This window comes from Neovison vison, chromosome 3 (genome assembly GCF_020171115.1).
Source record: "Neovison vison isolate M4711 chromosome 3, ASM_NN_V1, whole genome shotgun sequence".
NCBI classification, from domain to species: Eukaryota; Metazoa; Chordata; class Mammalia; order Carnivora; family Mustelidae; genus Neogale; species Neogale vison.
In genome coordinates, this window is record NC_058093.1 from 187,820,619 (window position 1) to 187,834,926 (window position 14,308).

A 14,308-nucleotide genomic window follows, 5' to 3' on the forward strand; every position below is an offset into this window, starting at 1 on the left:
TTGCCTGCAAGCCCTCAATCTTGGGAATTCTGGAGCCATGATGCAGCCATCAGCCTGCTCACCAGAAAGAAGTGCCCTTAAGGGTCTGTGCAGAAACCCCACATGAGGGTCCAGTTGCACAGCTCTCAACGGCACCCCAATATCATAGGCCGCCCTCTGCATGAATTCTCTGTCTGACATAGCTCGAGCCCGAACTCCTGTGAGCCACCCAGAGAGCAGGCCGCATTTCCTGCAGGTGCATCCTGCCTTGGCCCGAGGAACTCATCTCGAAGAACCTGGGTATTCAGGTAAATGTCCCAGAAGTTAGCTTAAATTCCTGCCCATGGGGGACCCTGAAGCCCAAAAAAGTACACATCCTTCCCAATGGCATGAAAACTGAATGTTGAGATGGCTGCCCAACCCTCAGAGTGGGAGCTAAGTGCATGGCCCATGAGACCACACACAGTCAGCATTGGCATCTGGGTACCAACAGGCATTGTGACCCTCAGCCTGAGACCCATTTCCAAAATTCCCCCTCGGGAGCTGTACAAGGAGAACATAGAGTGGGCCTGTTATGCCCTTAGGCCCAAATCCTAAGCCTTGTAGGGGTGATCCAGGCTCCAGGACCCAGAACCCATCTCTGGAATGCCTGTTTGGACGGGAGCCATGACACGGAAAACCGCGCTCCCCCAACGCCCCAGAAAGACACCAAACTCTTGGGTGCCAGGCAGAATTCCCAGAGAGGTAGTATCTCACATGGACCCATGAGGCCACCTCTCCATTTCGTGGCCATCTTAGACAAACAAATCAGAGAGAACAGCCTGTGCTCCTGCCTCCCAGCCGTCTGAATTTAAAATTCCGAGGAGCTGCCCTCAAGGTCTGCAGATGGGGTCTGCCATCACCTCACCCCTAACTCTTACCTGAGTTTGTGTCTGAAGACTTTGGACCCAAAGTCCTGACTCTTATGCCCTCCAGGATGGGGCCTCCAGGACCACACCACATCACTGGGCCTGCTCTCCTGAGGAATCTCAGCCCGGCTCAGTTTCCCAAACCCACCAGATTAGGAGAAACCTGCAAGTCCCCTAAACCCACCCATATTTCATAGGTCGCTCTGGAAAAAGTGCAGTCTGACATAGCCTAAGAACATACCTCCAAGAAGACACACAGGTCAATGGGAAGGGATTAATGGCCTAAGAACATGGTGGTTCCGATGTGCTGGGTGTGCAGCCAGCTGTCTCGGTGTCTGTCGTAAGGTCTGGGCTCAGGATATGTAAGACAGAGCATTAGTGCTTAGGGTAGCCTATGCATCTGGGGTGTTTCCAAGGGCCGAGCAGGTTGATTTTCATTTGGAGTTTCTGGGCAATGCCATAGACAACGTTTTTCTTCTGGGGGACAGGCAGAGTGCTTCGTTGTGGCCCCAGAATTCCCAATCGGGAGGGCTTGTGAGTCAAAAGTGTGAGGAAGGAAGTATGAAAACACAAGCTAGGGTGAGGTTTGGAGCCTAGGGCACGGCAGGCCCACTCTGCAGAGGCTGAAACGAAATCTGCATCTGAAGTCAGGGTGAGGATCAGATGTTGGCTGAGGCTGGAGTTTGTGTCCATGATGGCACCTTCATGAAGCGGGGGCCTCATGAGGAGAAGGAAGTTTTCCCACGCTGAGTTTGGTGGTTGCTCCAAACCGCAAGGTTTCCTTCTGCGGGACAGACGAGTCCTGTTGGATGGCTCCAGGTCGTCCCATACGGAAGGACTGAAGAGCAGGGTTCGAAGGATGGATCCCTGTACAGCATGACTCACATTCCCGTTGGCCATTATCGACAAGACATGCTTGATCTGCTGGCTCTGCGGCAAGCTACCCAGGGGGCTGAGTTGAAATGGACTCTCCTAAGGATGGGTCATAATGTGGGTTTGTGTCCGTGGAGACCGTGGAATGTGCTGGTGGCTCAGGGACCTTGCAGAATTTGCCTAACATAAGGGTTTTATATGGCTCCAATTAAAAAAATCCATGTGGACATGAGAGAGGTACTGTTTGGTGCCTCAGAAAATTTCCAGATGCTGGTCTTCAAAACAGTTCTCTGAGGAGACACACCTGGAAACCAAAGCTAGGGTTCAGGTTAGTGCCTAGGTGCCTGTCCATTTCAATATTCTGTCTCTGGGGACACTGTCTGAGTGTCTAAGTGGAGATAATTGCTCAGCTGGTGTCAGAGTGACCCTCTTAGTCCATGGCATCCTACACTATTGGGATGGCCTTAGGGGCCTTGAGGATTTTTCCTAACCTGTAGGGTTGTGGTCAATGAATCGGGCACAGTTTCCTTGGAGAGGACAGGCACAGTCTTTTGGTGTGGCTCCAGGGACTCTAGCATGGAGGTTGTGTGGGTCCAGGCTGTGGGCACAGAAGTCTGAAAACACAAACTCAGCTTAGGTTTGGCGCCAAGGGTATGGCAGACTGGATCTACAGACCGTGAGGGGAGCTGCTCAGCTAATGAAAGAATGGCGAGTGGGAGGCGTTCCCTCAGGTTTTGTCTCTGGATGTTCTGTCCAGTATAGTCGGGGATTGTACGGGTGGCCTCAGGGACTGTGGGCGAGTATCCTTCTCTGGGGATTTGGCCCAGCTCCCAGAGTTTGGGGTCATTTTGTGGGAAGGGTCGAGTCCTGTTGTCTGGCTCAGGTGTCTCTCCAAGAGAGGGATTCCAGAGCAGAGCCCCAGGTACAAACGACTGGAAAACTCGAACTCTGGTGAGGATTGGGAGCATAGAGGTTTGGCAAGCCCCATAGGCTGGCTCTTGGCCTAGGCCCTGAGAGGCCTTACTTTGACATGGGGCTCACGCTGAGGGTCACAATGCGAGTTTGTGCCCATTGTGGCACTCAAATTTGGGCATGGCCTCAGGGGCCATGAAGGTTTCTCCTACCCTGAAGGTGTGACTCCATGCCAACAGAAAGCTTTACAGACATGGGGAAAGAGGAGTTTTGATTTGTGCTTCAGGTACTCACGTGTGCATGGATTTGATATAAAATCTAGGTTCAGATGTCTGAAAACCCAGGTTGGGAAGAGATGACGGCCTAAGGCCATGGCGTGTCTGATGTGATGGGTGTGCAGCCAGCTGTCTCCTCTTTCTGTCGGGACGTCTGGCCTCAGGCTGTGTCAGACAGAGCATTAGTGCCCAGAGCAGCCTATCCAATTGGGGTGTGGTCGAGGCCGGAGCAGGTTGATCCTCAATTGGGGTTTCTGGAGAGCCCTATAAGGCAACGTTTTCCTTCTAGTGGGAAGGCAGTGGGCTGCATTATTGTTCCGCAACTCCCAGTCTGGAGGGCTTGTTTGCCAGGAGTGTGAGGAAGGAAGTCTGAAAACACAAGCTAGTGTTAGGTTTGGGGCTGAGGGCATGGCAGGACCACTCTGCAGAGGCTGAATCGAGATCTCCTGCATCTGAGGTCAGGGCAAGTATGAGACATAGCCTCAGGCTAGAGTTTGTGTCCATGATGGCCCCTTCCTGAAGGGGGTGTTGGAGTCATGAGGCCAGGGAGGTTTCCCTACGATGAGAGTTGTGAACTTCTCCAAACCTCAAGGTTTCCTTCTGCAGGACAGTCGAGTCCTTTGGATGGTTCCAGGCTGCGCCATATGGAAAGACTCGAGAGCAGGGGTCTAAGCATGGGTGCCTGGAAACGCCAACTCACATTACCGCTGTTTGATTGGGACTAGGCAGGCTCAATCTGCGGGCTCATGGGCGAGTTACCCAAAGGGCTGAGTTGAAATGGACTATCCTGAAGATGGGTCATAATGTGTGTTGATGGCCATGGAGACCTTGGAAAGTGGCGGTGGCTCAGGGACTCTGCATGATTCTCCAACCCGAAGGGTTTGACACAGCTCCAACAAGGAAGCTTCCCATGTGGAGACATGAGGTGTTCTGTTCAGTGCCTCAGGAAAGCCCCATATGCTGGTCTTCAAACCCAGGCCTCTGAGGAGTGACACCTGGAAACCAAAGCAAGAGTTCAGATTAGGGCCTAGGGGCCTGTCTGGTTCAATCATCTATGTGGACATCTGTCTGCATGCCTGCATGGAGGTGGTTGCTCAGGTTGTGTCAGAATGCCCCTGTTTGTTCAGGGCGGCTTCCAGTAGTGGGATGTCCTCAGAGGCCTTGAGGTTTCTCCTATTCTGTAGGGTTGTGGCTAATAGAATTAACACAGTTTCCTAGGAGAGCACAGGCACAGTACTGTGGTATGGCTCCAGAGGAACCAGCCTGGAGGCTGTGTTTGCCAGGGCTGTGGGGACAGATGCCCGAAAACAAAAAACTTGATTCTAATTTGGGGCCAAGGTTATGGCAGGCCTGATCTCCAGTCCATGAGGGGAGCTCTTCTGGATATTAAATAAGGGCGAGTGGGAGGCAGTCTCTCAAGCTTTTGTCTCTGGTTGTTGTGTCCACAGTGGCCGTTTAATGTAGGTGTGGCCTTATGGGCTGAGGAAGAGCCTCCCTCTCTGGGGATAGGCCAAGCTCCCAAGTGTTTGGGGTCATTCTGTGGGAAGGGAAGAGTTCTGTTTTCTGCCACAGGTGTCCCCCGAGTAGAGGGATTCTAGAGCAGAGCAGTTGGTACTGACAACTGGAATACCTGCCACCTGTTTAGGCCTCAGTTCCTATGGGCATGGCAAGCCCCATATGCGGGCTCTTGGTCCAGCCACTGAGAGGCATTACTTGAATACGGGATTCACGCTGAGGGTCACAATGAGTGTTGTGGCCCTTGAGGGCCAAGGTGGCCCTCAAGCATGGGCGTTGCTTTGTGGGCCATGCTGGTTTCTCCTACACTGAAGGTTTGACTCACTGCCAACAGCAAGGTTTCTCACCATGGGGAAGGAAGAGTTCTGACTTGTGTGTCAGGTTCACCCCTGTGCAGGGATTGGAGATAAGGTCTAGGTTCCTATGCCTGAAAACCCAGGTTGGTAAGGGATGATGGCCTTGGCGGGTCCAATGTGCTGCATGTGCAGCCAGCTGTCTTGGTGTCTGTTGTACGGTCTGGGCTCATGCTATATAAGACAGATCATTAGTGCTTAGGGTAGCCTATGTAACTGGGGTGTTGCCAAGGGCCAAGCAGTTTGATCTTTATTTGGGGTTTCTGTTCAACGGTATAGACAATGTTTTTCTTCTGGGGGGCAGACATAGTGATACGTTGTGGCCCCAGAATTCCCAATAAGGAGGGCTTGTGGGCCAGGAGTGTGAGGACGGATGTCTAAAACCACAAGCTACGGTGAGGTTTGGAGCCAAGGGCACGGCAGGCCCACTCTGCAGAGGCTGAATATGGATCTCATGCATCTGGATTCAGGGTGATGATCAGACGTTGGATGATGCTGCAGTTTGTGTCCATGATGGCCCCTTCATGAAGTGGGGACTTCATGAGGCCAAGGAGTTTTTCCCACACTGAGTTTGTGAGTTGTTCCAAACCACAAGGTTTCCTTCTGCAGGACAGTCTAGTCCTTTTGGATGGCTAAAATGACGTCCCATATGGAAGGACTGGAGAGCAGGGTTCAAAGGATGGATGCCTGAATAGCATACCTCACATTTCCATTGGCGATTTGCGACAAGACATTTTTGATCTGCTGGCTCTGGGTAAAGCTATCCAGGGTGCTGAGTTGAAATGGACTCTCCTGAGGATGGGTCGTAATGTGGGTTTGTGTCCCTGGAGACCTTAGAATGTCCTGGTGTTAAATCAGAGGAGATCCCAATCGGAAGAGATTGGGAGATCCCAATCAGAGGAGATCCCTCACCCAATCGTGAGGGGGGAGAAATCCCCCCTCACGATTTGGGATCTCTTCTGATTTGGTTAAAGCATATTTTCCTGGGATTGTTTCCACCATTTTAGTATTTTACTTGCTCCTTCATATACTCTTAGCTGGACAAAATGACAAGGCAGAAAAATTCACAACAAAAAAAAGAACAAGAGGCAGTACCGAAGGCTAGGGACCTAATCAATACAGACATTGGTAATGTGTCAGATCTAGAGTTCAAAATGACTATTCTCAAGGTTATAGCCAGGCTTGAAAAAGGCATGGAAGATATTCGAGAAACCCTCTCCAGAGATATAAAAGCCCTTTCTGGAGAAATAAAAGAACTAAAATCTAACCAAGTTGAAATAAAAAAAGCTATTAATGAAGTGCAATCAAAAATGGAGGCTCTCACTGCTAGGATAAATGAGGCAGAAGAAAGAATTAGCGATATAGAAGACCAAATGACAGAGAATAAAGAAGCTGAGCAAAAGAGGGACAAACAGCTGCTGGACCATGAGGGGAGAATTCGAGAGATAAGTGACACCATAAGACGAAACAACATTAGAATAATTGGGATTCCAGAAGAAGAAGAAAGAGAGAGGGGAGCAGAAGGTATACTGGAGAGAATTATTGGGGAGAATTTCCCCAATATGGCAAAGGGAACGAGCATCAAAATTCAGGAGGTTCAGAGAACGCCCCTCAAAATCAATAAGAATAGGCCCACACCCCGTCACCTAATAGTAAAATTTACAAGCCTTAGTGACAAAGAGCAAATCCTGAAAGCAGCCCGGGAAAAGAAGTCTGTAACATACAATGGTAAAAGTATTAGATTGGCAGCTGACTTATCCACAGAGACCTGGCAGGCCAGAAAGAGCTGGCATGACATTTTCAGACCATTAAACGAGAAAAACATGCAGCCAAGAATACTATATCCAGCTAGGCTATCATTGAAAATAGAAGGAGAGATTAAAAGCTTCCAGGACAAACAAAAACTGAAAGAATTTGCAAACACCAAACCAGCTCTACAGGAAATACTGAAAGGGGTCCTCTAAGCATAGAGAGAGCCTACAAGTTGTAGATCAGAAAGGAACAGATACAATATACAGTAACAGTCACCTTACAGGCAATACAATTGCACTAAAATCATATCTCTCAATAGTTACCCTGAATGTTAATGGGCTAAATGCCCCAATCAAAAGACACAGGGTATCAGAATGGATAAAAAAACAAAAACCCATCTATATGTTGTCTCCAAGAAATTCATTTTAAACCCGAAGACACCACCAGACTTAAAGTGAGGGGGTGGAAAAGAATTTACCATGCTAATGGACATCAGAAAGAAGCATGAGTGGCAATCCTTATATCAGATCAATTAGATTTTAAGCCAAAGACTATAATAAGAGATGAGGAAGGACACTATATCATACTCAAAGGGTCTGTCCAACAAGAAGATCTAACAGTTTTAAATATCTATGCCCCCAATGTGGGAGCAGCCAACTATATAAACCAATTAATAACAAAATCAAAGAAACACATCAACAATAATACAATAATAATAGGGGACTTTATCACTCCCCTCACTGAAATGGACAGATCATCCAAGCAAAAGATCAAAAAGGAAATAAAGGCCTTAAATGATACACTGGATGAGATGGACATCACAGTTATATTCAGAACATTTCAACCCAAAGCAACAGAATACACATTCTTCTCTAGTGCACATGGAACATCCTCCAGAATAGATCATATCCTCGGTCCTAAATCAGGACTCAACCGGTATCAAAAGATTGGGATCATTCCCTGCATATTCTCAGACCACAATGCTCTGAAGCTAAAACTCAACCACAAGAGGAAGTTTGGAAAGAACCCAAATACATGGAGACTAAACAGGATCCTTCTAAAGAATGAATGGGTCAACCGGGAAATTAAAGAAGAATTGAAAAAAATCATGGAAACAAATGATAATAAAAATGCAATGGTTCAAAATTTGTAGGACACAAAAAAGGCAGTCCTGAGAGGAAAATATATAGCGGTACAAGCTTTTCTCAAGAAACAAGAAAGGTCTCAGGTACACAACCTAACCCTACACCTAAAGGAACTGGAGAAAGAACAAGAAAGAAACCCTAAGCCCAGCAGGAGAAGAGAAATCATAAAGATCAGAGCAAAAATCAATGAAATAGAAACCAAAAAGACAATAGAACAAATCAACGAAACTAGGAGCTGGTTCTTTGAAAGAATTAATGAAATTGATAAACCCCTGCCCAGACTTATCAAAAAGAAAAGAGAAAGGACCCAAATAAATAAAATCATGAATGAAAGAGGAGAGATCACAACTAACACCAAAGAAATACAAACTATTATAAGAACATACTATGAGCAACTCTACACCAACAAATTTGACAATATGGAAGAAATGGATGCATTCCTAGAAACATATAAACTACCAAAATTGAACCAGGAAGAAATAGAAAGCCTGAACAGACCCATAACCAGTAAGGAGATTGAAACAGTCATTAAAAATCTCCAAACAAACAAAAGCCCAGGGCCAGGCGACTTCCCGGGGGAATTCTACCAAACATTTAAAGAAGAAATAATTCCTATTCTCCTGAAACTGTTCCAAAAAATAGAGATGGAAGGAAAACTTCCAAACTCATTTTATGAGGCCAACATCACCTTGATCCCAAAACCAGACAAGGATCCCATCAAAAAAGAGAGCTATCGACCAATATCCTTGATGAACACAGATGCAAAAATTCTCACCAAAATACTAGCCAATAGGATTCAACAGTACATTAAAAGGATTATTCACCACGACGAAGTGGGATTTATCCCAGGGCTGCAAGGTTGGTTCAACATCTGCAAATCAATCAATGTGATACAACACATCAATAAAAGAAAGAACAAGAACCATATGATACTCTCAATAGATGCTGAAAAAGCATTTGACAAAGTACAGCATCCCTTCCTGATCAAAACCCTTCAAAGTGTAGGGATAGAGGGCACATACCTCAATATCATCAAAGCCATCTATGAAAAACCAACTGCAAATATCATTCTCAATGGAGAAAAACTGAAAGCTTTTCCACTAAGGTCAGGAACACGGCAGGGATGTCCATTATCACCACTGCTATTCAACAGAGTACTAGAAGTCCTAGCCTCAGCAATCAGACAACAAAAGGAAATTAGAGGCATCCAAATCGGCAAAGAAGAAGGCAAATTTTCACTCTTCACAGATGATATAATACTCTATGTGGAAAACCCAAAAGACTCCTCTCCAAAACTGCTAGAACTTGTACAGGATTTCAGTAAAGTGTCAGGATATAAGATCAATGCACACAAATCAGTTGCATTTCTCTACACCAACAACAAGACAGAAGAAAGAGAAATTAAGGAGTCAATCCCATTTACAATTGCACCCCAAACCATAAGATACCTAGGAATAAACCTAACCAAAGAGGCACAGAATCTATACTCAGAAAACTATAAAGGACTCATGAAAGAAATTGAGGAAGACACAAAGAAATGGAAAAATGTTCCATGCTCCTGGATTGGAAGAATAAATATTGTGAAAATGTCTATGCTACCTAAAGCAATCTACACATTTATTGCAATTCCTATCAAAGTACCATCCATCTTTTTCAAAGAAATGGAACAAATAATTTTAAAATTTATATGGAACCAGAAAAGACCTCGAATAGCCAAAGGGATATTGAAAAAGAAATCCAAAGTTGGTGGCATCACAATTCCGGACTTCAAGCTCTATTACAAAGCTGTCATTATCAAGACAGCATGGTACTGGCACAAAAACAGACACATAGACCAATGGAACAGAATAGAGAGCCCAGAAATAGACCCTCAACTCTATGGTCAACTAATCTTTGACAAAGCAGGAAAGAATGTCCAATGGAAATAAGACAGCCTCTTTAATAATTGGTGTTGGGAAAATTGGACAGCCACGTGCAGAAAAATGAAATTGGCCATTTCCTTATACCACACACAAAAATAGACTCAAAATGGATTAAGGACCTCAATGTGAGAATGGAATCCATCAAAATCCTGAGAAGAACACAGGGAGCAACCTCTTCGACCTCAGCCACAGCAATATCTTCCTAGGAACATCACCAAAGGCAAGGGAAGCAAAGGCAAAAATGAACTGTTGGGATTTCATCAAGATCAAAAGCTTTTGCACAGCAAAGGAAACAGTTAACAAAATCAAAAGACAACTGACAGAATGGGAGAAGATATTTACAAACGACATATCAGATAAAGGACTAGTGTCCAAAATCTATAAAGAACTTAGCAAACTCAACACCGAAAGAACAAATAATCCAATCAAGAAATGGGCAGAGGACATGAACAGACGTTTCTGCAAAGAAGACATCCAGATGGCCAACAGACACATGAAAAAGTGCTCCATATCACTCGGCATCAGGGAAATACAAATCAAAACCACAATGAGATATCACCTCACACCAGTCAGAATGGCTAAAATCAACAAGTCAGGAAATGACAGATTCTGGCGAGGATGTGGAGAAAGGGGAACCCTCCTACACTGTTGGTGGGAATGCAAGCTGGTGCAACCACTCTGGAAAACAGCATGGAGGTTCCTCAAAATGTTGAAAATAGAACTGCCCTATGACCCAGCAATTGCACTACTGGGAATTTACCCTAAAGATACAAACGTAGTGATCCAAAGGGGCACGTGCACCCGAATGTTGATAGCAGCAATGTCCACAATAGCCAAACTATGGAAAGAACCTAGATGTCCATCAACAGATGAGTGGATCAAGAAGATGTGGTATATATACACAATGGGATACTATGCAGCCATCAAAAGAAACGAAACCTTGCCATTTGCGACAACATGGATGGAACTAGAGCCTATCATGCTTAGTGAAATAAGTCAAGCGGAGAAAGACAACTATCATATGATCTCCCTGATATGAGGAAGTGGTGATGCAACATGGGGGCTTAAATGGGTAGGAGAAGAGTCCATGAAACAAGATGGGATAAGTAGGGAGACAAACCATAAGTGACTCTTAATCTCATGAAACAAACTGTGGGTTGCTGGGGGGAGGGGGGTTGGGAGAAGGGGTGTATCGTTATGGACATTGGGGAGGGTATGTGCTTTTGGGTAAATTGGAAGGGGAGGTGATCCATGATAGACTATGGACTCTGAAAAACAATCTGAGGGGTTTGAAGTGGCGGGGGTGTGGGAGGTTTGGGTTCCAGGTGGTGGGTATTATACAGGGCACAGCTTGCATGGAGCACTGGGTGTGGTGAAAATATAATGAACACTGTTTTTATGAAAATAAGTAAATTGGAAAAAAAAAGAATGTCCTGGTGTTTTAGGGGCCCTACAAAATTCGCCTAACTAAAGGGTTTGATACAGCTCCAATAAGAAAGCTCCCCATGTGGAGATGAGAGAGGTTCTGTTTGGTGCCTCAGGAAAGCCCCATATGCTGTTCTTCGTACCCAGGCGTCTAAGGAGTAACACCTAGAAACCAAAAGAAGAGTTCAGATTAAGCCTAGGGGCCTATCTGGTTTAATCTGTCTCTACAGACATCTGTCCGCATGTCTGCAAGGATGTAGTTGCTCAGCTTGTGTCAGAATGTCCCTGTGTATCCTGGGCGGCTAATAGTAGTGGCATTTCCCTAGGGGCCTACCCGGTTCAATCTTTTTCTATGTGGACATCTGTCTACGGGTCTGAGTGGAGGTAGTTGCTCAGCTGTTGTCAGATCGCCCCTGTTCGTCCTGGGCAGCCTACAATATTGTGATCGCCTCAGTGACATTGGAGGTTTCTCTTAATTTGCAAGATTGTGGCCAACGGAATGGGAAGGATTCCTTTGGAAAGGGAAAGCACAGTTTTGAGGTGTGGCTCCAAGGGCCCAAGCATGGAGGGTCTGTGGGTCAAGGATGTGGGGACAGAAGTCTGAAAATACATACTCGTGGAATGGGGCGGTGGCACACGGGCCCTGAAGGATTCTCTCTGATATTGGAAACCAGGCCTCTGAGGAGAGATACATTGAAAAGAAAGCAATGGACCTGATTAGAGCCTAGTGGCCTGTCCAGTTCAATCTGCTTCTCTGGGGACATCCATCTATTGTATGAGTGGAGATAGATGCTCAGCTGGTGGCAGATTGCTCTTGTTTGTCCCGGGTGGCCTACACTATTGGGATGGACTCAGGGACTATGGAAGTTTCCCCTAATTTGTACGATGGTGGACAATGGAATGGGCAGAATTCCTGTGGAGTTGGCAGGCACGGACCTTAAGTGTGGATCCAGGGGCCCCAGCCTGGAGGGTGTGTGGGCCAGGAATGTGAGGACAGAAGTCTGAAAATACAAACTTGGCTTAGGTTTGGGGATGTAGGTATGGCAGGCCAGATCTACAGACTGTGAAGAAAACTCTTCGGGATATGAAGAAAGAGTGAGTGTGAGGCGCTTATTCAGGCTTTTTTGTCTAGATTTTGTGTCAACTATGGCCGTGGAATGTCGGGGAGTCCTCATGGGCCATGGGTGTGTCTTCCTCTCTGTGGATTTGGCCCTATCCCAATTGTTTTGGGTCAATATGTGGGATGGGAGGAGTCCTTTCAGTTTTGTTACCTCAGGTGTCCCACCAAAAGAGGGATTCCAAGGCAGATTCCAGGGGAGGGGCGAATGGGCAACCCAAACTATGGTTAAAAATTGGAGCCTAGGGACATGGCAAACCCAATATGCCATCTATTGGTCCAGCCCCTGAGAGGCCTTACTTGAGGACTGGGCTCACGCTGAGGGACACAATGCATGCTTGTGACCAATGCATCCCTCAAGCATCGGCGGGGCCTCATGGGCCACACTGGTTTCATCTACATTGAACATTAGACAACATGCCAACCACAAGGTTTCTTGCCATGGGGAAGGAGTTCTGATTTCTGCATCATATTCAACCGTGGGCAGAGTTTGGAGATATGGTCTAGGTTCTGAAGCCTGAAAACCGAGGTTGGAAAGAGATGGCGACCTAAGGCTATGGCGGGTCCGATGTGCTCAGTGTGTGGCCAGCTGGCTGGGTGTCAGTCAGGAGGTCCAGGCTCAGGCTGTGTCAAAAAGGGCATTAGTGCCGAGGACAGCCTGTATAATTGGGGTAGAGTCAAGAGGCATGCAGGCTGATCCTCATTTGGGCTTTCTGGGTAGCTCCAGAGTGTAATGTTTTCCTTCTGGAGGGAAGGTAGAGTGTTGCTTTGTAGTTCTGGAATTGCCAACCTGCAGGGCTTGTGGTCCAGGAGCGTGAGGATGGAAGTCTGAGAACACAAGCTAGGCTTAGGATTCTGGGCGAGGGCACGGCAGGCACACTCTGCAGAGCTCAATCGAGATCTTGTGCATCTAAAGCCAGGGCAAGGACATGACGATTGCTCAGGCTGGAGTTTCTGTCCACGATGGTCCCTTCATGAAGGCGGGGAGTGATCACGAGGCCATGGAGGTTTTCCCATGATGGAAGTTGTAAGATTCTCCAAACCACAAATATTCTTCAGCGGGACAATTGAGAGCTGTTGGTTGGCTCCAGGTCTTTCCATATGGAATGATTCCGAGCAGAGTTCTAAGGATGGATATCTGGGTAGCCCACCTCTCATTCCAATTGTCTCCTAGTGACAAGACAGGTTAGATCTGCTGGATCTGGGGGAGCAACCCAGGGGGTTGAATTGAAATGGAGTCTTTTGCAAATGTGTCATAATGTGGGTTTGTGTCCATGGAGACCTTGAAATGAGGCGGTGGCACCAGGGCCCTGTAGGGTTATCCTAACCAGAGACTTTGACACAGCTCCAATGCACAGGTTTCCCATGTGGAGACGAGATTTGTTCAGATGGGTGCCTCAAGAAACAGCCATATGCTGGTATTGGAATCTAGGCCTCTGAGGAGAGATGCCTGGAAACCAAAGCAATGGATCGGCTTAGGGCCTAGGGGCAGGTTTATTCCAATTTACCTCTGGAGATATCTGTCTATGGGTCTGAGTGCTGTAGGTGCTCAGATGGGCTCAGATAGCCCCTGTTTATTGAGATGGCTTCGGGGATTTCGGGGTTTATCCTAATTGTAGGGTTGTGGCCAATGGAATGGGCAGAATTCCCTTGGAGAGGGCAGGTACAGTCCTCAGGTTTGGCTCCAGGGGCCTGAGCCTTTAGGGTGTGTGGACCAGGGCTTTGGGGACAGTTGTCTGAAAACACAAACTCGGCTTAGGTTTTGGGTCGTAGGTATGGCAGAACTGATCTACAGACCGTGAGGAGAACTCTTCGATATATGAAAAAAGGGCGAGTGTGAGACGCTTACTCAGGCTTTTGTCTCTGGATATTGTGTCAATGATGGCCGTGGAATGTCCGGGTGGCCTCATGGGCAATGGACGAGTCTTCCTGTTGGGATTTGGCCCGATCCCAAGAGTTTGGGGTCATTATGTGGGATGGGACGTGTCCGTTTTGTTTTTTTACCTTAGGTGTCCCACCAAAAAAGGGTTTCCAGAGCAGATGCCTGGGGAGGGGCGACTGGACAACCAGAAATCTGGTAAAAAAATTGGGGCCTAGGGGCATGGCAAGCCCATATGACGTCTAATGGTCCA